At 36.4% G+C, this 26,163-nt stretch overlaps 1 long non-coding RNA gene across 1 annotated transcript in view; it reads right to left on the bottom strand.

The window, feature by feature from the left end:
* The window catches only part of LOC132364926 (uncharacterized), a 115,310-nt gene that overhangs the window by 7,956 nt on the left and 81,191 nt on the right, over positions 1-26,163 (bottom strand). Inside the window, exons 2-4 of the long non-coding RNA XR_009502960.1 lie at positions 10,241-10,320; positions 7,511-7,555; positions 3,615-3,728 (exon numbers count right to left, since the gene is read on the bottom strand). This is a non-coding gene — a long non-coding RNA (uncharacterized LOC132364926). The remainder of the gene's footprint in view (positions 1-3,614; positions 3,729-7,510; positions 7,556-10,240; positions 10,321-26,163) is intronic.

Genomic DNA, 26,163 nt, shown 5'->3' with positions numbered 1-26,163 from the left:
TTCTGTGAAAAACAAAGATTTACTTTGTTCATATTCATTCACCCCATAAGCCCACCACACACACAAACTTCACTCTGCCCCCAACAATCCATGAGAATTGCATTGTAATTTTGTTTAGATCAATATGGTATTATCTATCATAAGGTGAGTAATGTAGACAGTAACTATTTTTTCTTTCTGAAAAACATTTTTCTTTCCCTGAAGTTCATATTTGCCTTGATTTGTTGTTGTTGTTGTTTCATTTACTCCCTTCTTATCTTTGATTTATTTTCAGATGCTCTCCGAAACATATGAATCTCCTCTCAGTATGGTACAGTTAAACACATTAATCATCTTAAAACTGTAATCTTAAAAACATCTTTCTCAGCTCATTCTGATGTGCTGCAAATAGAAAGTGGTTGATGTAGGACTGTGCAAAGCTATAGTCTTGGGACTTCTTTCCCACCTTCCTGGAAATTCTCACTGCTTCCCTCTTGTGCTGGACCCAGTGGTTTCCTGTTTCTAGGTTTTCTCCCTGACTTTAGCAGAACACAATGTCTTAAAAAAGTTTCATGGTTATGGAAGACAATTTTTTTGAGTTTTGCATATCTTAAATTATCTTATCCCTGAACTCACACACTGGATATTTGGTTTAGCTGGTATAAACGTTCTTTTGTACATCATTTTTGCAAAGAGTTTTGAAAGTATTTCTCCAATGTCTTCTGATTTCCAACCTTTTATTAAGAACTTTGATGACCTTCTAATACTTCATCTGTTGCATAAAACATTCTTTCTGGAAGCTTCTAGAGGATTTTCTTTGCCTAAATTGCTCTTAAATTTCACAGTTCTTTTTCTTGGTCTGGGTCTATTTTTATTTATGGTGTGGGACATTTGGTGAGCCCTTGTAATTAGGAAACCTCTGTTCTTTTGTGCTGAAATTATTTTAAAAATATATTTCTTTGATAATTTTCTCCATTTTCTCATTCTGAAACCTCTATTACTGGGATGTTGGAAGTCCTAAACTGATCATATAATTTTCTTATCCTTTTTTAATCCCACTTTATGTCTGTCTTTTTGCTCTAGTTTCTAGATTTCCTCAATATTATCTTCTGACTCATCTGAGTTTTTCATTGCTACCAACATATTTTTAACTTCCAAGGGCTCCTTTATATTTTCTGAAATGCTTCATAGTATGCATTTCTTGACCTCTCTTGGAATGCTAATCATATTTCTGAGATTGAGATTTTCTTCTATTATATTGCTCATTAATTGCTGGTCTCTTTCATTCCCTTTTCCAAAATCACATTGCTCTTATCTGATATCCCTTTCTATTTGTCTTTGTCTGATCATTGTTTTTCAAAAAATTATTTGATTGACATTTTTTAAGGGTTTGTAGGGTACTCCAGGCCAATTTATGCATTCATTCAATTTATGCATTCATTTAGTTAGTTCATGTTTAACTAACATATACATTTGTCTCAAAAATCCTTCTCCAACTCTCATGGTTCAGAATTCAAATTCAGATTCATCCCCCAGCATGATTAGGTTAAAGCAAATTATTGGGAGCTCCTGTTCCTCCTTCTTGGGTTACTCAATCCCCAGTATATAGCTGAGTGTGTGATCTATTTTTCTTTCTCTCTTCTCCTTCACTTTGCACCCCTGATCACATTCATATAGCTAGTCTTTTTTCAGAGTGTTCTTTCAGAGGCAGGTTTCCACTTGAAAATGTTCCTTGAGTACCTGTTATCGTCTATGTCAGTGCTGTCTAGTAGAAACTTAACGTGAGCCACAAACATGAGCCACATATGTAATTTAAAATTTTTAGAAGCCACATTAAAGAAAATTAAAAGGACATGTGAAATTAATTTTAGCAATAAAATTTACCTAATCCAATATATTCCAAATTTTATTTTAACATGTAATCAATATAAAAATGATTAATGAGATATTTCACATTTTTTTTTTTGGATTAAGTCTTCAAAATCTAATGTGTATTTTACATGAATAGTACCTTTCGACTTGGACCAGCTACATTTCAGTTCTCAATAAACACTTGACTAGTGGCTATTATATTGGACAGCATAGTTCTAGGTGGGAAAAGGGACAGATTGGAAGGAAGGAGAGCAGATAAGAATCTTGAACAGTCAGGCAGGCAGGTAAGAGATGGCATGAGACAGAATTACGGTGATGGTTGCAAGAGCGGAAGGTGAAGCAGATTGGAGACATTTGAACAAGGTCGACTCATAATTTAGTGACTGTTTGGATAAGGTCAGAGGAGGGAAGCAAGAGGGAGTGAGAGACATTATTTTGATGCTTCATGTCTGCCTTTGGGAGGGAGGAAGATGGTTTTATACACCAAGATATGAATTGCAAGAGCAGAAAAAATGATTTGTTGCCTTTGTTGTTGTGTTGCCTTTGGGGGATGATTTCCTGTTGGAAAATCCAGTAGAAATGCCCATTAACTAACTAAAAGTGGGTCTGGAGTTCAGCAGAAACACAGAAAGATAGACATGACAGTAGCCAGTATACACATACACAAATTTTCAGTGGCCTAAAATAAACTAGGATCTCAGACACAATGCGATGTTTTCAAAAAGATGAAAAATGGATTGAAATTAAAGGACACTAAGGGTCTTTTTTAATGCAAACACTAGATGCAGTGTGCAAAAAGATAGAAATGAAACACTTTCCCAATGACTTGCATGTATATATTACTTGGCAAGACATTAAATTTTCCATGTTAACGATATAGTAGATAAGTTTGTTAAATAAACCTAAGAGACAGCCATAGTCCTATTATTAAATATTCTTCAAAAGATGATTTAAAAGCTATTTTTATAGTTCACCAACATGTGTTCAAAGCAAAAATTGTATAGCTGAGCAAGGGGAAGATTTGTTTGCACCAGTCACCTCATGCTAGCTTTGTGTCCCTCTGTCCTGTGTTTACACTTGACAATTCAACACCAAATAAGAGGGTTCTTTTCTTCAAACACCGAATACATTGTGTCTTTTCCGACACCACTTCTCCAAGTCTCTGACACTAACTACCTATAGTTAACATCAGATTCCACGGATTTAAGGGTTCAATTCTACAAGGCTGCCCCACCTTCAACTGCCAACTGCAAGGCCCAGGGCTCCCATACACCAGGAGTTCCCATGATGCTCTCCTCAGGTTTGGTAATTTGCTAGAACAACTCACAGAATACAGGAAAGCACTTTATTTACTATTACTGGTTTATTATAAAGGATACAACTCAGGGGCAGCCAAATGGAAAATATGCATCAGGTATGGTATGGGGGAAGGGGCTTGGTGCTTCCATGCCCTCTCCAGGCCCACCACCCTCCCAAGCACCTCGATATGTTCACCAGCTCAGAAGCTTCCCAAACCCCATTGTTCAGGGGTTTTTACGGGGCTTTCATTTCCTGAGCACGACTGATTAAGTCATTGGCCATTGGTGATTGAACGCAATATCCAACTCCTCTCCCTGCCTTTAATTAATTACGTGGTTGGTTCCTCTAGCAACCAGCCCCCATCCAGAAGCTATTTTGGGGTCCACCAAAAGTTGCCTCAGTAGTATAAATTTAGGTATGTTTGAAAGGCGCTTATTATGAATAACAAAAGACACTCCTCTCACCTCATCAATCAGGAAATTCCAAGGGTTTTAGAAGCTCCGTGTCGGGAATCAAAGACGAAGAGCAGATATATATTTCTCCCCACAGTCCGCTCATCCAGTTTTCTCTGGAGCATCCTTCAACAACATTTTGTCAGCTTACAAAGTCAGCACATTGATAATCTCTCCCCAGAGGAAACATTAATAGATTTGAAAGTGTTTAGAATAGTTTACAATCTTAGATTATGCGAGACGTTTCAGCATCACCTTCATTACTTTAATTATGCAATCAAACTTAAAGCAATAATAACAATAACAAACATCGATTGAACACATACCGTGTGCCAGCCAAGTAGTGCCATGAAATGCCTCACACAGCTCAGATTGTTTAATCCTCACAAACAAGCCAATAACATAGGGACTATCTTTGTGTCCATGTGCAGCTCTATTGCCATTGGCTTACAGATCCATCTCTCCCCTACATCCTGCTCTGCCCTATCCGGAAGGCTGCATTTCCCAGGCACTGTTTTTCGTGGTTTCCGGCTGGGTTCAGCCTGTGGGAGGCACTGGTGTGAGATTGGAGGGTGGAAGGAAAGTGCAGCCAAGGCAATTCTCCCTCCATTTGCCTCAGGCAGCAGTAATCTCCTTTCAAACTGCAGCTCTCGCTGGGTACCGCATTTGTGCCACCCAGCAGCACCCTCCATAGAATAACTCACCATGGGCCCAGGATCTGGAGTTTGGGAACGCCACCTCCTCCTGTTGCCATTCTATCCCTGGGGCAGTTGGTGGCTTCCTGCTGTGGCTAATCTCCAGGGCGCCTCACCAGCTCCTGTTTGTCTTCTAAGCCTTTCTAGTACTTGTGTAAAGGCAGTATTATATCTATATAGAATGTTTCTGCTTTCCTAACTGGACACTGACATATACTTCCATATATACAATACATATAAATATTATACAAGTATATATTATATGTATATATGTGTTATAGACATATGTATATATGTGTATATATGTATACACACACACATATATACACATATGTATTTACAGTTGACCCTTAAACAACACCAGGGTTAGGGGCACCAACCCCTGCACAGCCAAAAATCCCTGTATATCTTTTGACTCTCCCAAAACTTAACTACTAATAGCCTTCTGTTGACCAGAAGCCTTATTGATAACATAAACAGTCAACCGCGTACCATAAGTTTACATCGTCTGTTTACAAGATGAATCATCTATCAGTATCTACATCAATATTGTCTTATATGATACAAAATGCTGTAGATGTTTTACATGTTACTAACACTAGACATCAAAAATGAAAAAATAATGTGAAAAAGATATTCATATTTATTTACAGGTATAATGATTCAGGCACTGATAGTGAAGAAGCAGCAATATAATTGTTTTATGTTTGCCTAGTGTAATTGATGACATCATGTATGGTCTGTCAGTGTTTATGTGTGTAAGTTTTGATAAATTTTAACTTTGCATAATCGATTCATGTATATTTTATGGTAGTAACTGTTAAAATAGACTAGTATCTACATATATTTCATTCAATTATGACATACCTTTTTCTTAATTTTTTCAGTATCTCTAGGCTATATGGTTCATCTGTGAGTTTTTTCAAATTGTCACCAACCTCCAAAAATTTTTTAAATACATTTATTGAAAAAAATCTACATGTAAGTAAACCTGCCCAGTTTAAACCCTTGTTGTTCAACAGTCAACTGTGCATGTATATGAATTTATATATCACTATACATGCATATATATGACTTATACACTTGTTTTATGTTCAAGAGAAGAAAGAATGATGCTTAGAGAATTTGAGAGCTTAAAATTAATAAGATCCCACAGCTCTAAAGTGATTGAACCAGAGTTTTATCTCACATAAATAGGTCAAGATTTACACTCCTAGCCATATACTGAAGAAAACTGAAATACTCTAAAATTTATTTTTTTACAATAGCTAAGAATGGAAATCACATTTAAATAAGGATTTCGAGTTCAAAAAAATACTTTCACGCACATTGTCTCTCCCTCTTTTGATTGTTTTACCCTTTCATTGGGCATTAATAATACGGTGCTGTATTAGTTTTCCATTGCTGTTGTAACAAATGATCACAAATTTAGTGGCTCGAAACAACACGCATTTATCATCTTCCAGTTCTGTAGATCAGAAGTCTGACACATCTCCTTGGGCTAAAATCAAGTTATTGGCAGGACTGCATTCCTCCTGGAGGCCCTTGTAGAGAATCTGTTTCCTTATCTTTTCTAGCATCTAAAGTAAGCCACACTCCTTGGCTCGTGGCCCTCTCCCTCCATCTTCAAAGCCAGTAACAGCAAGTCAAATCCCTCTCACTGTACATCAGTTTGACTCCCCTTCTGCCTCCTTCTTTCATTTTTAAGGACTCATGATTGTATTGGATCTGCCAGGAAAATCCAGGATAATCTTCCTATTTTAAGGTCACCTGATTAGCAACAATTATTTCTCCTTGGCAGGTGATACAACATACTCACTGGTTCTAGGGATTTTGACATGGACTTTCTGAGGGAGGAGGCATTATTCTGCCAACCACAGGTACCTTGTATTTTTTTTATGATGAGCTGATTATTTCCCTATTAGATTATGAGCTCTTCACCAGCACATCTTATTACTCTCTGCTTTCTCTGTGGTGCCTTGCACAAAATAGGCAATCAGTAAAAGTGATTTATTGATGCTGATCTACCAAGAACTTGTTCTATCTTGTGTGATAAGAAATTCCAACAAAATACATAGAACTCTTGGAGTAAGATCCACTTTTATTTGTTCTTCACAGATCAAACATAAATGTATATAGAGCTGTTGGTGGAAATGTAATTTGGTGCAGCCACTACAGAGAACAGTATGAAGGTTACTTAAAAAACTGAAAATAGAGTTACCATATGACCCAGCAATCCCACGCCTGGGTATATATCCAGAAAAGATGAAAATTCTAATTCGAAAAGGTACATGTACCCCAGTGATCATAGCAGCACTATTTACCATAGCCAAGACATTGAAACAACCTAAATGTCCATTGACAGATGAATGGATAAAGAAGATGTGGTATATATATATATATATATATATATATATATATATTCCATATATATAATGGACTATTACTCAGTCATAGGTTTGACATAAATACACTACCATGTGTAAAATAGATAGCTAGTGGGAACCTGCGGTATAGAACCAAGAGCTCAGTTCAGTGTTCTGTGGTGACCTAGATAGCTGGGATGGGGAGGTGGGGAGGGAGGTCCGGGAGGGAGGAGATATTTGTATACATATAGCTGATTCACTTCCTTGTACAGCAGAAACTAACACAACATTGTAAAGCAATTATACTCCAATAAAAAAAAAAAGAATGAAATAATAATGCCATTTGCAGCAACATGGATGGACCTAGAGATTATCATACTAAGTGAAGTCAGACAGAGAAAGACAAATATCACGATATCACTAATATATGGAATCTAAAAAATGATGCAAATGAACTTATTTTCAAAACAAATAGACTCACAGACATAGAAAACAAACTTATGGTGGCCAAAGGGAAAAGGTGGGGGAGGGATAAATTAAGAGTTCAGGATTAGCAGATACACACTACTATATATAAAATAAACAGCAAGGACCTACTGTATAGCACAGGGAGCTATATTCAATATCTCATAATAAGCTATAATGGAAGGGAATCTGAAAAAGAAAAATACATATGTGTGTGTGTATATACATATATATAAATATATAAAACTAATTCACTTTGCTGTTCTCCTGAAATTAACACAACATTGTAAATCAACTATACTTCAATAAAAATAAATAAATTAATTAAAATTTACAAATTAAAAACTAAATAAATGTATGTAGAATACAAACCGTTGATTACCTTGAGCTATTGCCACAGTGTGTCAGCAGGAACTTTAGGATAAGCCTACAAAATGAGAGAGGAATAAGAAAAAGAGCCCATTAAGTGATACTGAGCTGCAGATATCAAGGTGTTATGACAGGAGTTTCCATGTGACCTGAGTCACCCCCGGTCTGGAGAATTTTAATTATATGTCTTCTGAGATTTATCTCAATGCATACGCTTAGATGTTGGGCCTTCCCATTTCTTGGCCTCTGAGCTGAGATATTGGAAAACAGTTTGGTTGAGCTCTTCCAAGCACAGTCCAGTTTGTTCATGTTTTGAGGAAAAAGGTCATTTGGGGTATGATGGAATAAGTCTGTAGCTGAGGAATCTGTATTTACATATCTCTTGTGTGCAGTTTAATGTATGCAATAGGATTGTCACACTGAAGAGGAATTAGAAAACAGAATATGACAGCATAGGATAATCTAAACCATTATGGGAAAGAAGAAGAAAAGCAAAAGGAGCAAAGAAAGCTGGATTTTAGATTCCCACACTTGACAGTCAAGCCAAAGTCCTGAGGGGAATTCTAAGAACTTTCATGCAGAAGTTATTAAAGCATGAAATGATAACATGTGAAGTAAGAGGGGCAGGGCAGAGTAAAAGCTAACTACCTCTTTTCTTCCCCCAAAGCTATGCTTTATGCCAGGCTGAGGAGGAGAGTTCAGTGTCCTGTGCTTCTGTATTACCTCATGGGATGTGTACCAAAGGGAAGCCTGAGAGCATCCATCGTCTTGACATCACAGGCTATTGAAGCTGGAAAGACTTTAGAGCTGTCTGGTTCAAAGCCATCACATTACAACTGAGGTCTAGAGAGCTTGTGTTCTTGCCAAAATTTACATAGTCGGTTTATGACAGAGGCAGCCAAAAGACCCAGTATCCTTAATCTTAGTTCTCCTTTGACTACTCTCTTTCCCGAAGTAGATTCCAGGTATGTAAAAAAAACAAAAACACTTCCAGCATCTCAAATGACTTTATTTATAAACTAATCTCTCAAAATACCACTCAAAAAGTCCATGCATGTACCTGGTGAAAATACGATGTCTTCTGGGATAGGGTGGCTATAAATGCAATAACAGAACAAAGCAGCACTTTAAATATAAAGAACACACTTGTTCAACCTGGTAATAATCCCTTCTTGCTGTGGTGCTTATTGATCTGGTTTTGTCTATCCCTGTTACTTCTAAAATTAAGGGCAAAAGAACCATTGTGTTCATTTGGTTTTCAAATAAACAGAAGCAAAAGGGGAGACATGATTCTTTACAAGAGACGGTCTATTTTCTTCTTGGCAAATTCATTCTGTAACTTCTGCCACCATATCTCTAGCATTTTATTCAATCCCAGGCTCCATGGACCTTGATTTCTGCTAAATTGCCCCAAGAATATAATTTCCTTCATGTCAATCCAACTGTACTTGGCTCCTCTTCCTGGCATTGAGTCCTGGAACAGAGTGAAACTAAACCTTTCTCAAGTCATCTGACATTGAGAATAGAATCTGACAACTTTGGGTTAGCATTTATCCAAACTGCTGGGTCCCAAGGGGATAAATGATACTACTCCTAAAGAAGACCTAACAACGGTCACTGGACTAGGAGGGTGGAGGGAAAGAAGATTGCTGTTTCCCTCATACACCTCAGACCTGACACTTATAGAGCATTGTACTTAGTTGAGATTCAGTTGGTCTTGAACAAAACATGGCCCAGCAAAATGAGCCCATTTTTCCGTTTAAGATGAAAATCCTTAGCATAAGTTTATAATTTTGACTTCTGGAAAATGCATTAGCCGTTTTTTCTTAAGTTACCTAATTGCTACCACCTATGTAAGTAATACTATTATAATAAGTGATCCACATCCACTAGAAAAATAAACCTTCTAAAATGGTGAAATGGAAGGCTATAAGGAGCTGTGCTCCTAGATGATATGACTGAACTTTCAAAACAATCCTAGACCTTCTGCCGCTGCACTTTTTATTAAGCAGATAATAATTATCCTTTTACTTTCATCTGTTGCCATTTTTACTTGGTTTTACTTTACTTGAATCTGAAAATATCCTTAATTGACACAGGGTATAGGTAATAAATAAATCTAATATAATTCTTGGATATTACACTTATAAATATTTTGTGTTTAAAATTTGACATGGATTATTCTTATTTTATAGCATAGATATACTTAAGCAATAATTTCCACTATAGTGAGTAATGTATCTTTTCATTGTTTTTCAATGATTTAGTCTTCATACCCATTATATAAAAATTAGAGTTAAAATATTTTGGTGAGAAAGATTTTGGATGATGTCCAATGGAATCATAGAACCTGCTGAAAAAGCAAGAGGGGTAGTGCTGAATAACTCATTTACTCCTTTATGGTACTTTCTTACCTATGAGGTTTTCTTTTTCACTGTTCACCTAAGCTCATAGGAATTTCTACTATATTTCATTTTTCTGATCCTCATATAAGATTTTCAAAGCTCTATTTCTCTGTAAAGTAAATTAGTAAAAATTCCAGAATGAGAGAATAAAGAAATGAAGGGAGAAAATTATTGAAGAAATAATCTGAGAATTCATTCAGAATTGAAGGATTCTAAACTTCAGTCTTAAAATGTCCTACTCAATGCCCAGTAAAATAAATTTTTAGGTATCCACACTGAATCTCCCCATCATAAAGTTTTATAACACCAGAGATAAAAAGAAAATTCTAATGTCTTACCCTGGCAGGGTACACAAGTCACATGCAAAGAAATGGCAGTCAAAAGTTCACTGGATGCTAAAAGGCAATGGAACAATGCCCTGAAAATCAAAGAGAAATCTATTGTTAAGCAATGTATAGTACTGTGACTATTCACAAATAATCCAGTTCTCCCCTCCTTCCAGGCATGTTGTCAGATTTCACTTCCCTCTTTAACATCAATGTGCTGTTGGCATTTACTTGGACCAATTAAATATGAGTGAAAGTCATATACTATATGACTTCTAGATGGAAGGTGCATGATGTGTCATGCTCCCTTTTACCTGCTTTAAGTATGGTCATGTGACTTTCTGGGCCGGTAAAATACAAATGGAGGTCAGCATATTTCTTCCAGATGGCCTTTTTCAGAGCCAATGCCCACTATTCCCTTATCCCTGCCTTCATAACTGCGGAAGCGTTTGTTGAGATGGAGCCTCCACTGGATCAGACCCTGACTATAAGGAACATCAATCTGCACTAGACACATAGCTTGAGTAAAAAATATATTTGTTATGTTAAATCACTGAGGTTTGTGGGCTGTTTGTTAAAGCAACATAATCTAATTTATCATGGCTGATCAAGTAGATAAGTTCTTCCCACTCAAACTACTGATGAAAAGTGATGTAGAATAAAACGTTTTTAGACATGCAAATCATCAGAAAGCTTACTCCCAACAAATAAGTTACTTGAAAATGTATCCCAACAAATAAGGCAGTAAACCAAAAAAGGGAAAGACATGGAATGAAAAACCAGTGACTCTGAACCAGAAGAGCAATGAAACGATATCGTAAAACATCAGCAGTATAGCTGTACTGAAGAGTAACCAGTGCAGATCGGAGCAGGGAGAAAAAAGAAAATTCTGAGATGACGTTATCTGGGAAACAGGATTCTTTGTAACGGAATGTATGAGAAAAATACGATGTAAGCAAATAATATAATAAAAAAGAAAAGTAATCAGAAATTCCTTGAAAAACGTGTTTAAAAATGTGCACACAAATGTAGAATCTCAAGGTGAAGCAAATTAAAATACTGAATCATTTAGAGCAATTAATGAACTATAAGAAAGGAGAAGACATTTGATTTGGACCTGAAAAAAATTCTTTTTTAAGTGACTCTGGATTTGTGATAGTATACCCATAAAGAACCATACATAATGCTAGAAAATACTTGGACTAGAATTAAACAGCATTTATTACAACTCGTACATTAAAAATGGGAACTCAGGGATATATTCAAAATGCAATTTTACTTTTTTTCCTTTTGCTGTTCTTTTGAAAAATTGAGGAAAAAATTTTTTTGTAATTGGATGCAAAGTAACAATATCATTACTTCTTTGGATACTCCCAAGGCATAAAAGTCAGAAGTCCCCTCTAAATTGTTAAGTCACAATGTATAATCTTAATCCAGACATTAGAATGCTCATAGTATCAATAATCACCATGTTAATTTTCTTTCCAGTATAAGACTTACTCCCCAACAATGCCACCTAGCAGTTGCAGCTACCTTTAGATGTGAACCTGCATCCAGGAAGGTGAGCAGATAGGATTCTGTCTTCTTTCTCACTCACCTCTTTCTCATTCCCTGTGTCTTGTTCCTGAAATCCTTGGGTCTGGAGCATCAGAAGGTCCAAGGATAAAGGGGGAGTCAGAAAATTCTTTGTTTGGCTGGTATGGTTGTAAGTAAGCTTCATGCTCTCCAGGCTTGGCAGAAGTTTAAAGCTTACTCTTTATCTCATGGACACTTTTGAGAATGCTTTGGAACTCCTTTGCTGAGCCCATCCAGTTATAAATTCTCTGGCATAAGCAGTGCTGATTGCATCTCAGCTCTAGTTTTACAGCAGTCTACTCTACACAGAACTCTCTATTGGAGGAGATCCTCTTTAGAAGGAGAGACAGCTGCTTTGGGTTGGCTTGTTCTCCCACGTGGACCACATTTAATTAATGAAAAACACTCACTTACCCTTAGCCTTGCTCCCAGAAGACAGCGCAATTTCCCACTAAGTCTATTACAGGATCCTTGACTTTCTCAGGAAAACACCAGGCACTGATGCCCCATGTCATCCAGCTTTATACCCATCAGGCCCTCTGAGCAAGACTATTCTAACCTTTCTCACTACACTTCATTTAGGCAGTAGAGGCCCAGACTTTCAGTTTTGTGAATCAGGTGGGACTCACAGCTCTCCCATAGCTTTTTCAACAAACTCTCCTTATAAAATCTATCCTTCAAGTCAAAAAATCTGGATCTTTTCACACCAAGAATTTGGGGTGATTCATTGATTTTGGTTACTAGACAGATTATTAATGTTAAAAATCTTGAGGGTGTGAAAATAAAGGTTTAGTGATAGAATAATGGTATGAGGAAGAAGAGAGACAGTATGCAGGAAAGAATAGGGGAAATGATATTCTTACCTTAAAATGAGATGTAGAAAGCTAACAGAAAAAAGAACTGGAGGCTTATAGTAGTTACAAAGCTAACCACTGGAGAAACACAAAATAATAATACAGCTATCAATATCTGGAGGAAGAGATGCAAGGTGAGTATCATTCATACCGGGAAACTGGTAGATTTTGTTTGGATAAAGTGGTGAAACCAAGCAAAAGATGTATAGAGATCAAGATCACATTGGAAAATAAATTTCTAATTGGTGCAGGAAGAAAGGAGGCTGATACTCTGATTCATACTCCTCCATGTTATTGACTGACATGCATATGTATTAATTTGATAAAGCATAACCTTTAGAAAACAGATATAAATGCTTGCTGAATGAATGAATGGAAATTATTTTCCTATGTGATTGTGAATGCATAAAGTAATCTATACAAATGAGCAAAATCTCATCAGTTTAGAGTTAAACCACTGTAAGTCAAAAAAAGAAAAATAGAACAACTTACCCAATGAGAGTTATAATGGTTATTTCATTAATGTAAAAATTAATTCAAACATATTAAGTAAAAACTAACAATCTCATAGTAGACTTGGTAAAACAATATTATTCATTCATATGTGAGAATTCCACAGGTTCATCAAATGCATTACTCTAATAATATCATATCTTAGGATTTAACTTAAAATTGAGTCTACGGCCTATTGGAATCGTTTAATCAAATCCTGGAGATAATTGGGAACACATGGTGGTATGGAATGTGCTGATCTAAAGTCACTGGTGACACAACTCTGCATTCCTCATTTTCTAGAAATCCTGGCAAACTGCAGGATGATGGGCCTGAGGGAGGTGGGGGAATTGGGACTGGCAAGAGGAACAGGGCAAAGTGGAAACACAGGGCAGTATCTGTCCTAAAGAACTAACAAATGCAGCTCCAAGATTTACTGATCGATCCTGATATACCAACTGGAGATCTCTTTTTTAAAAGTGTCAAACTGTGCTTTGTAGGAAAAAAATTCTATTGTTTCCGTTCCTGCTCTTTCTAACCAACACTCCACCCAACCCACTTTTTCATTGAACTGTTTTCTTGAGAAAGAAGATAGAAATGATGATTGTGAGCCACATAGTAAGAATATACTTCTTGGACAAAATCATGTGATGTGTCTTACCTTAAATATGGAAGAAAATTGGAGTGTGTGAACAATCTCAAACTATTGGGAATAGTATTTGTGGGGTCACTACCCTCCCAGCGGGGAGTGGGATGGGAGGTCCACCAGCTCACTTCATAGAGCCTGCCTGGCAGGGATAACTTCCAGTTGTTTCACAGCCCAAAAAAGGTAGAGTCAATGACGTGGTTGGCCATCAGTCATCAGAGCACCATCTCAGAATGCTTTTTCTTTACCTTAGAATTGGTACAAAATACTGATGATACGTCATAGTCCATAAAATTTATTTTATTAAGATTAGGTTTTCCTTTCTCCTCAAACCAAAACAAGTCATAAATCTCCTAACAGTCTCTCTATCCACAGGGAATGTGGCTGATGTTTTCACTGAAACAAGGAAAATTGGTTTTCCTCAAAAGACTGGAAATCTGGTCCAAAAAGATTTGATGGAAGAAGGTAAATGTACTATCTGGATCCACATAGCTGAGCATCCATTTTAGGAAACGCAATAATAAAGAACTTTCGGAAAGGTCTCTGAACACTTAGGAAGCTATCTTATTCTTCTTTTGTACCTTCAGCAGTACCAACAAGAGTACTGAATTCATAAAATTGCTCAAAAAACATTTCATTGAATAAGATGCATATAAAAGTCATATGGTTAATATAATTTTATGGTTAATATTTTATAGAATTAATATTATATTCACATATCAGGTATATTTTATGAATATAATGATGTTAATGTATAACACATATTTATGTATATAATTATATGTAAAATTTCCTATCAGCAAAAATCTGCTAATCAGTCCCACGTCTTTGTACAGAGTAATGTTTTGAGCAGCATTCTTAATAAATGTGAGGTACTCAGTGATGTAACCATCTGGATATATAACTTAGTCATGAACTTATGACTATTCTCTGGGTTACTGCTAATTTAATGTATCAAAACATATATGCTCTTCCCATACAGCTGAAATTTCTCCCCAAAATGGGGTGAATGTGAGAATTTGAGAGTGTTAGTTTAATGCAGTAGCCAAAGGACTAAATCATGATGTGATTTCACCTGAAAAGCAGCCCTCAGACATGAACTCCTGGGACAGCAGAAGAGAAAGACTCCAGTGTTTGAGTTTTTTTCTTATTCCAACATAAATCAAAAGTGACTGGGCATTGTATTGCAGTTTCTCCCAAACTAAATTTATCTTGGAATGGAGACAAAACAAGGATGACTTAAGAACTGAAGAGCATTTTCCATTATATTCTGAATATATGTAAACAATTCTCTTCAGAATGAAACTGAAAATCTGTGTGCCTTCTTACCTAGCCTTAGGGAGTTACTTCATTGAAATGATTTGCTACTACACAGAAAATAACCAAAACGGATTAGCCTCATGGAACAAAAGAAGCCACATTATAAACTCAAGTGACAAGCAACGAGATGCCATAGAGAGCAAATTCCTTAAAAGGAACTTTCAAAATCCCTTTGTTCTAGGTTTATCAGCACCGGGAACTTAATTTCATGAAGTTTTAGAAAGGAGGAAAATTGTAGTACATACTCTGCTAAGTTCAGATCTCTTAATCCTTCTAAATTGCCCTGTCTTGTTTAGAAAGATCTGCTTACAACCTTCACTGTGCAAGTGTAAACACAAGAGCTCTCAGATCCTTCTTTGTGCCTCAGATCTGCCAGACATCATTCATGTCTCATTTTACAGGCAAGCCCTTAGTACCACCACAAGCTTCTTTAAAAAACCAAACCCTAATGCAAGGCGCATGTACAAATCTTTGCATGTCTGGGTTTCCCTATAAGGGCATTGGGTTTTATTCCCATCACAATTCTTGTTTATAGCTCACTGAATTTATAGCCATCCTCTTAAACATCTGCAGTCATCATTTTTTTCTCTTTTTTCTAAGGAAAAGAGCAACTCTCTCTGTAGGACATAAAGCAGGTATGTTTTCCTATTAAACCTGAAAGGGAGATGTTCTTTCTGTGTTTTCAGCCACTGAAGTAAGTAAAACATAAGCCTCCAATGTTGTCAAGAGAATTAGGGTAAGGCACTTGACACTAGACCTTTAATATTTCTGGAAATTTCCATTAACTGCAAGTCAGGAAAACAGGGTCTTAAACCCACAATTTTTATTAATTTTCTGTGTGGCTGACAGCAAATCTCTTCATTTTCCTTGTGTTTCATAGAAACACAGACCTTGAATGCCAGGAGGAACTTTAAGGTTTCATCCAAAACAATGCTCTCATTTTAGAGAGAAGGTCCCTTATCCTAAACTACTAATTCAGCCTCCCACAGGAGAAGCACTGGAACTTCTCTCCTGATCTTCTAATTTCACAGTGTGTTTACTGGTCTTTCCACTATGCTATGACCCAGTTTCCTCAGCCAAGGCTTAATGACAGGTTTTCTATCAAAAATGCATTGTAAGTATCACACAAAATATTTGACCTGGAATTTATTGAAAAAATATTAAGTGTAACCCAAATGGAAGCTGTTGCATATTTTAAACTTGGCAATGGCTACAAAATGCAAGTTCAAGTGTTCACTTTAGAGTTACTTTCATATTTTTATAATAATACATTGCTATCAAGAAAGAGATCTGATGAATTGGGAGATTGGGATTGACATATATTCACTAATATGTATAAAATGGATAACTAATAAGAACCTGCTGTATAAAAAAAAATAAAATAAAATAAAATTCAAAAAAACCCACTATAATTGTAGGTAAAGATGGTTTACAGGAGGCAAAAAGACCCCAAAAAATGTACCCTTAAAATTCAACAGTAAGCAGGAAAATTTGTATCTAGAAATCTAAAGTTAAAAGAGTCAATATAAAATGTCTGGGATTAGCTACTTGTGGAAATACTTCCCAAAAGCAATCTTCCTCTAAGCAAATTTAACTGTAAACGTTTTTGAGAAATCAAAATGTTTACAAATTCCCTAGGGAAATCACAATCTAGATCTAAAATGAAAATAATTAAGGTGAGTATTTTTTAATTAATTGTAACATGAATTAATACTAAGGATGAGATTTGGTAAAGATAGACTTTGGTCTGCACAAATAGTGAGGAAAAGATCTAGACGTAAATGATTTGCCAGTGTTTCCTCAGTAGTTCTCAGAGGAAAGAATATACTGACTTAAGATGGCTGGTCCTAAATATTTCACTAAAAAAATGTTTTTTGAGTCAAGAAGGACAATTTATCTGTTTATTAAGTTTAAGAGAAATACTTCTAAGAGAACATACTACTCCTTTTGTTCTGTTAAAGTACAATACAAAATGGAGACCAAACTTGACAATTCCCTGAGCGATGTAAGCAAAACTAAATCTAGCTTACTTCATGAACATAAGTGAAAAATAGGTTATTTCTTGTAAATGTCTTTGATAATAATAATAGAAACTTAAATCATCTTCCTAAAAATGGTATAAAATAATTATTTGTAACCAATCCCCTACCATCTGGAAACTCCCAGATTGTAGCAACCAATCATTGTAAAGGTTAAGGTATTTCCTCATTTTCACTTTATAAGCCATCCTTATCCTCTGAGCTCCATATCAGTTTTGTTTTTGAAAATTCTTAGTTTGCAAACTGTTTTTATATGCGCAATAAACTCTTATCAAATATTAAAAAAAAAAGAGATCATCTTTCATGTTTCCATCATTGACAAGAATCTGTTATATATATATTCCATACATATGAGGGAACCCCTAACGTGATCGTATTTGGAGATTGGGTCTTTATGAAGTAATTAAGGTTAAAGTCATATGTGTAGGAGGGCCCAAATTCAATAGGACTGGTGGCCTCATGAGAAGAGGAACAGTCTCTCCCTCCCTATTTCTCTCTCTCTCTCTTTCTTTCTTCACGCTCACTCACAAGGAAAAGGGTACATGAGGACAGAACAAGATGTCAGCCATCTGCAAGCCAGGAAGAGAGCTCTCACCAGAAACTGAATCAGCTGAACCTTAATCTTTCACTGCTACCCTCTAGAACTGTGAGAAAATAAATTTCTATTGTTTGTCACCTACTCTGTGGGAATTTTGTTATAGCAGCCCAAGAAGACTTACACAATACTTCAAAGGAAACTACAGAAAAAATGTAATTTAAGAAATATTAGATTGAAAAATCCAAACTTTATGCTGAAAAGAATTTGGAAATATCTAAAAGGTCAGCAGGACCGGTCCTTTCTGTGTCACTTCCTGACACATCTGGCTTTTAGAGTTTACCAATATGACACTCGGTGACAATAGCAAAAACAACAGTCTAATCAGATTCTTAGCGTCATGATTACATTCAACGGAAGAATGCAGCGTGCTTTATTCCAGAGTAATCAAAAATGTGGTTGTTGTGCTGTCATTATTTCTTCTAAAAGTATAGCAGTCTGAGGGAAGAGGGGGAAGAAGCTCATTCTTTTGTCAGTAAAAGAGCAAGAATATCCTTAAAAGAAAAAATTGTCTTTTGTGGGTTGCCTCCTCCCACTAGGGAACTCTGGACTGGTCCCTAGTTGGAGCTGGTGACAGGACACCACAATACCCAAGCTCTTTCACCCAGTACCAAGGATTTTAACAGATGAAACAGCCAATGGAGTAACTATTTTTAAGGAGTTCTTTTCCCCTTCCTCTCAAGCTTTTAGTTTCCAGTGTAGTTTATTTTCCAGTACTGCTTTTCTCTTTTTTGTTGCCAGAAAATCCAAATTCTTTTTCAAAGATTAGATTACCAGCCAGTGATTTTCTTTTGTTGAAAGGACAAGCTTTCTAACAAAGGAGGTGCCTTTCAGAATAAAACAAGATGTCTTAAGGCATTGGGTCCCAAGGCCTAGGTATTTGGAAACTTTATAAAGCTAAGCAAATTTGTAAACTGTTTTACTACAGATTTTAGGACTAATTTCAATCTTTCTTCTTGGAAAAAAAAAGAAAAAGGAAGAAAAGACCCTCTGATCCCCCCTGCCCCTACCCAAGAAAAAGCAATGATATCAAGAGCAAGATTCTCTAGTTTAAAATGCAAAAGAGGGCTTCCCTGGTGGCGCAGTGGTTGAGAGTCTGCCTGCCAATGCAGGGGACACGGGTTCGAGCCCTGGTCTGGGAAGATCCCACATGCCGCAGAGCAGCTGGGCCCGTGAGCCACAGCTACTGAGCCTGCGCGTCTGGAGCCTGTGCTCCGCAACAAGAGAGGCCGCGATAGTGAGAGGCCTGCGCACCGCGATGAAGAGTGGCCCCTGCTTGCCGCAACTGGACAAAGCCCTCGCACAGAAACGAAGACCCAACACAGCCAAAAATAAATAAATAAATAAATAAATAATTATTTAAAAAAATGCAAAAGAGTTCTTTACCATTTACTTATTGGAAAAACTCTGAAAATATTTTGCATCAAATAAATTGACTAATTTATGACATATTTACATCCCACTATGTAAGCTCTTGATTGTTTTCATCTGTTTAAATTATGAAGCAAAATCTAAAAACAAAAATGAAAAAATGTGGGCAATTTAGAACCTCCTCAATATTTTCCCCATGTATTTACTGCAACCACAAAAATGCTAAAGGATATTTCCCTTTGTATCAGGAAGCACATGTTATTAAATTAATATATATCAAAAGACATTTTCTCTACACTGTTTATTGCCTTGCCTGGAGGTTGATTTGGAAGAGAACCATGGATCATTAAGACAAAATAAAAGAGGAAACATGGTATTCATGCCAGTTTCCTTTGCCCAATTCTAACAGAAGATGGTTCATTCAAAGGCCTATCTCAGAAAAGCAGAGGGGCCTACTTCAGCAGGGTCTCACAACCCATGACTCCTTTGATATGATGCATGACTTTCTTTCCAGCCCATGTCAGCATCCTTGGTTCCCGCAGCTCCCACTGCCCCACCCCAGTCACAAAGGCATTCCTTACCCTTCTCCTGAGCAGCACTTCTGCCTCCCTCCCCTAAACTCAACCTAAGACTCATACAATATACACTCTTCACTCCTCCTTAACCACCTTTCTCTAAACCATTGTCCATGGTAATTTGAACTTCCAGCCCCATGCCTCTAGGCAATCCTCTCCCTTAATCCCACCTCTATTCCCCCTCCTCAGGATATATCTTTTCACCAACAATGCTCCTTCCTCAGACTCTGACTCTCTTTCTCACAGGCCCATAACTGCCTCAGACCCTCAATTCCAAATTTCAGTCATTCATTTCCATTCTCATCCCTGGCAGAACTTTCTTTCTCATTCTTCAAGCTCTTTCCTTTCTTGCAGGATTGCGGGAACCCCATGTCTGTCTGCTCTTTACCTGTTTATTCTCAAGTTCTACTTGCATATCCTCTCCGTCCCTTGGGACCAGGGACATAGCTCTGTCCTGCTTTGGTATACCTAGATTCTGCTTTCTAATTCTGGGAACAGCTTTTCCTGTCTAGGACCATGGTTCTTCATAAATTTCCACTTTTCTTATGCATAGATTTTCTTTTAAAATAAATGCCTCCAAGCTGAAAATACGTTGTTTAAAGAATGGTATAAATACCAGGACAAGTTCTCTCAAAGGTAGGATACAAATTATAATTGTATAAAGTCTGGGACACACCATGATGATGAAAATTATATTGAACTTGGAGTCACGGGACATTGGTCCCATAAAGAGTTGGTTTGCATTTGTTGTTTGAACCTTAAGGGAGTTACCTAACTTTCTGAATGTGCTCAGATTGTCTATGGACAACAAGGCTTCAACCTCCAGCTGCTCTGTTTCCTATGCATCACAGAGAAAAAGACTGGGACTGCTTTTCCCAGAATCCCCTTCTCAGTGTGGTTTCTGGTTTCTCTCTGACAACGACAGGCACACATAGTGTAGTGTTTGAGGGTAGTGTTTGGGGAGTGTTGGATTGGATTTTGAGGCCAGTATACACAAGAGTTACCTGCCTTCTATATGGCAGTCTGTTCTCAACTCTGGTTAAGAGGAATCCATCAGACCCTAGGCATGACGAGTGGCCACTAATGTCAGGTTTACATCTATTTCTAGGTGGTCTGAGGAAGGGGATCAATTGCCTGCCACCTTAAAGATGGGAGTGGTCATACATGACAAGCTGTGGCCAGTGTAAATGGGTGGAAGTGACTTATAAATAAGATCCAGTAGATGTTTGCTTTTTTCCTACCACAACCAGCAATGCTGTAGATGGCAGAGTCAGGGACTCTGAGTGAGAATGGTTTCATTCTCATTGATGATTTAGTATGAGTGTGCAATAAACCTTCTGTTTTATTTTTAAGTTTTTTCCAGTTTTATTGAGGTATAATTTACAAATAAAAGTGGTATATCTTTAGGGTATACAACATGATAATTTCGTACTAGTATACATGGTGAAATTATTACCATAATCAAGTTAATTAACACATTCATCATTTCACATAGTCACTTCTTTGCATGTGTGTGTGAGGGGTAAGAACGCTTAATATCTACTCTTTTAGCAAATTTCAAATATGCAATACAGTATTATTAACCATATTCACCATGCTATACATTAGAGGCCCAGAATATATCTTATAACTGAAAGTTTGCCCCCTTTGACCAAAGTTTCCCCATTTCCACCACCCACTAGCCCCTGAAACCATTGTTCTACACTCTGGTTCTAGTAATTTGACATTGCCCAGCCCTGTCAAAAATTAGATATTTACATTATAGAGACCAGAGAAATTTTGGACTCATGGACACTAGTCATAGTTGAAAGTAGGGTAACATACTGAGAACCATTAAATAAAATGAAACTCTGCACCTTGAAAGGCAAGACCACACTAGATCTCTTTACAAACAGCTCCCCAAATGAGCAACCAGGGTTATAACTTTTAGCAAGGAAATGAGATGATTCCTTCCTGGAGAAATACATCACCTAGCAAAACAGCCAATCCAGACTTTCCGACAGGGAAATCCATCAGTGGGCACAGTTTCCAGTCATATTGTGGCACCCTCACCCTTAAATATGAGTTTAAGTTTTTTTAAGAAACAGAAACAATGCATAGAGCGGAAAAGAACTTTCAAGAAAAAAAATTGTTATTGAGTTCCACAGAAAGATCCTTAGAATAAGAAGAGGAGGCCATGAAAATCATGGAAACATGTAGCAACAACAAGAAATAATTCTGAAAATTAAAAATATGATAGTAGAAATAAACATCTGAAAGGAAGATTTAAAGATGAAGATTTAAGAGAAAATTACTTCTAATCTAGAATGATCTAGCCAGTTTAACTCTCAATAAAGAATGGAGGTACAACAAAGACAATTATGGAAAAACAAGATCTCAAAAAAGAGAATTAACTCCCTTCCCTATTCACACTTTTCATGAGTCTAAGAGTATATATTCCAGTAGTCAAGGAAGGAAACTTAGAAGAGGAAGACTTAGAATCCAAGAAGCAGAGGATCCAACAAAGAAAAGAAAGGAATAGGGTAGCTCTAGGACTACGTAAAGGCAAACTCCATGTGACAATTGTCCAATGGGCCCAAGTGCACACCATATAGGTTGGTGCAGGAAGACAGTAGCCTCCAGAAGACCAATCTTTAAATTAAAAGTATTTTTTTTTAAAGACTCAGATATTTTTGTTTTGTTTTGCTTTGTTTTAAAGTCTCTATTGAATTTGTTACAATATTGTTTCTGTTTTATGTTTTGGTTTTTTGGCAAAGAGGTATGTGGGATTTTAGCCCCCTGACCAGGGATCAGACCTGCACCCCTGCATTGGAAGGTGAAGTCTTCACCACTGGACCACCAGGGAAGTCCTCAGAAGACTTGGATATTTTTGAACACATTATTTGGAGATTTGAACTTCTAGTACAGTAATTTGGGACTAAATTACTGGCAGTCACATGCAAAACCAGACAAAGTTTAAAAATCAAGAAAATTAAAGAAAATATAATAAAGAAAGAAAATATAACCATGACTCACCTGAAAATCACATTTGTATAAGCATACATTATAATCACTAATTTTGGACTTTTCAAATTATGATATCATTGTGATAAGATGAGGGGTGGGGATAGATGTGTGTGTTTGGAGGACAGAGTGGGTTTATGAGAACCATTTCTCAAAGTGGGAAGTCAGTAATACTCTCTTATGAAAACTCAAGGAATAGCATATAAGCATGTTAGATAAAACATGGACAGTAGGACAGTATTAGAAGAAGTAGCTAAAGGATTGGAAAGTGACCACATTTGGGGAATGGGAATCAAGTTTGCAGCAGAGACATTCTTATTTTTTCTCATAACATTCAGAACTTAAGTTATAAACCCTAGAGAACAATTTGACTTTAGACACTATGCACATTTTTATTTTGATTTTTTAAAAAACACTAGATTTAAGGTATATATGTGTATATATATATATATATATATATATATATATATATATATATACATACACATATATACCTTAAATCTAGTTTTTTTAAGTTTGGGTTTAAATATAGTTTTTAAAGTTTGTTCAGGTTTTTCCACACCATTTTATGGAAAAACCTGGATGAATTTTTTGGCCAACCTAATATATATATATGTACCTGAGACAGAGTGTAACATCGAGTATTCCCAGCACTAGGAAAGGTAGTCAGCAGGGAGAACAATCAGGGGAGAGACCTGGAGAGGCATAACTGGACCAGGGCATGCAGTGACTTAAAGGACATGATAAAAATTGAGGAGTTTACCTTAACAATAATGATATGACCACCTAAGTGCTCAAAAAAAGGTATATCTTTTAAATTATTTTAACCAGTAAAGATATTTATCAATCATCTTAGAAAAATCTCAAAAAAAAAAAATGAAAGCTATCTGTTCTTTAGAGAGTTTCTAAGGTTTTTATCGGGTCCTTAAAACTCACAAACCAAAAAAAGATGGAGAGTTGAAATTGTAGGATCCTAATTTCTCTTCACATTCAATATTTTGTCTCATGTAAATTGAGCAAATTGCATGTTCATGAAAAAATGAGACTTTAATAAAGTAGATTTCTTTCCACGTTTGACCCCCATGGAGATTATTTTTGAGAGAAGTAAGAAATACTTTTATTTCAGGGAGTGAATATTACCTGTAAATTTTGATGACCACTTTAACTCCACTCCAGTTCAACAACATTTATTGCTTGACTGATGTTTCACCTCCTTTCCTTGATTTAAATTTTGAGTTCATAATAGTTCCTAGAGCTGGAACTAACGTAAACATAACTGGCCTAATCACATAATTTTTCAAATGATGCCAGATAGGAAAAGGGACTTGCCAAAGGCTGTATATCTAGTCAGTGGCAAACATGAACACAATTCTTTTTCTTGGTTCAAATCTCTTACCTACACATCAACTCAGGACTATTTTATTTACTAGGCAATATAGTCACATTGTCTGAGACCCCCTAGTTTTCCAAAGACATGTAAGAATGTTTGAGACTGGAGTCGGGGATATTCATTGACTTAAAAATATTTAAGAAAAGTGCAAAACCAAAATCCATAAACATACCATTAAATAACTCTACAACATTAATTTATGTCAACTAACAGCTACAGCATGACTTTTACAATTTTGTATAGTTAGATGTGAATTTTATTAAATGAATTACCTATTCATTATTATATAGCATCAGGCCTACAAAAATCATAGAACAATTCTGATCCTGTTTTATAGTAGATAAAAAAGGGTTTTTAAAATTGATATTATCAAAAATATTCATGAATGTACACACACACACACATACACACACACACACCCCACATGTAATATTTCCAGGTTGTAAGTATAATGGTTTAGTTAAAAAAAAGTCTAATTCAAATTTCAAACTCTATCTATATAAAAATTCCAGGTAATTAAAAGTCATCAAGTTTAGAGGTCTTTTTTGTCCTGGTTATCTAGGTTCTCATCTCTAAAGTAAGGTATTGGGCACATTAATCATTTGATCTCAAAGGTCCCTATGGCTCTAAATTCCCATAATTCTGTTATGATCCTTCTCTTATGAAGATCAATCATTAAGAAAAGGAAAATCTTTCCTAAATTCCTATAGGGGTCACAGGGGTGAGTTGGGTATTGTTTCTGGTGTCCTGAGTTCCTTCCTCTTTGTTGCCTCATGCATTGCTGATGTCAGGGCTTTGACTGTGGATCATAAGCTGCAACTGCTACAGATTTTACAGATGTTGACATGTTAGGCAAATGCATCCTTTGTGGGAGCAGCGACTGCTGTGGGAAGAGAAATCTTGGAAGCACATTCCATTTGCAGCCTGATTTAATTGAGGTAGTAAACATCATGGGAACGATGGTTGACATTGGCCAGGCTCCACCATAAGGCGGTACACAGAGTCACAGAAGAACCAAAGGGGAAGTGCAGAAAATAAGGAAAAACATATGAAGCAGTGAGAGGAGGAGAAGGGAGAGAGAACGCCAAGAAGTCCAGACACATAAACAAATGAGTAATGCTTTTCATTGGTTGTTCAAATGTGCGTGTGTGTGTGTGTGTGTGTGTGTGTGTGTGTGTGTTAAAAGCTCAGAGAGCAATTTATGGAACAAAATATTCTATAAGTTATTCTCTTTGAGAGAAAAATTTTCACACTATTTTAAGATGCTTGTTTTTCAATCCCCTTTTAAAAAGGGTTAATTAACACAATTTACAAATTACAAAAGCATTTACACAATTAAATCACAACATTTTTGCCAAGTTAACCTCATTGCCTTTCCTCAGTATATGAGAGTTTTTGTACCCCATTAAAGAGCTCCCTTTGATCTCAAGGCAGCAATAAACTGATCAAGATGCCAAAAAGGGTTATAATTTTTTTCAGTCAAGTTTAATGTCTACATTTTCCCTCCTCCAATAATAACATCCTTGACAAGTTAAAAAGTCTTTGAAGATTATGAGTAAAGTTGTTTTTTCTAATTCTCTACTTTTAAAAATACCAGTATATATTAACACTCTTTACACATTCTTATAACCAATGCTATCAAAACCCTATTTTTTCCTTTGCTTCAGTGCTTTAATATCTAGGAATTCAATACTCTTGAAATCTCATATCTTATTCCAACTATCCACATATTACGGATCAGTAACGGTTCATACAAAGAGTTTGATAGCTGCCCTGTCCTGCCTATTCAAACGTCTTCAGTTTCTCACGTTCTCTCTTTCCTGTGTTTCTAAATATATAAATACTTCAACTAACAGATGGCAAATGGAAGCACCAATGGGCACAGAAATCAATCCAAGGCTGTTAAGCATGAAATGTCCCTGAGGCAAGCAGGAGAGGAAAAAGAAAGGGAAGCTGGGATATTTTCAAAGGGAAGAAAGGGCTGACTGTCCTTCTTTGTAGATTGGGGAACCATTCAATAAATCGAGCAAATAAAGTTGACCAACTGAGAATGAATTCATTTTCTAGCCTGATTC

This window comes from Balaenoptera ricei, chromosome 4, assembly GCF_028023285.1.
Source record: "Balaenoptera ricei isolate mBalRic1 chromosome 4, mBalRic1.hap2, whole genome shotgun sequence".
NCBI lineage: Eukaryota > Metazoa > Chordata > Mammalia > Artiodactyla > Balaenopteridae > Balaenoptera > Balaenoptera ricei.
This window is presented reverse-complemented; position numbering and strand designations above follow the sequence as displayed.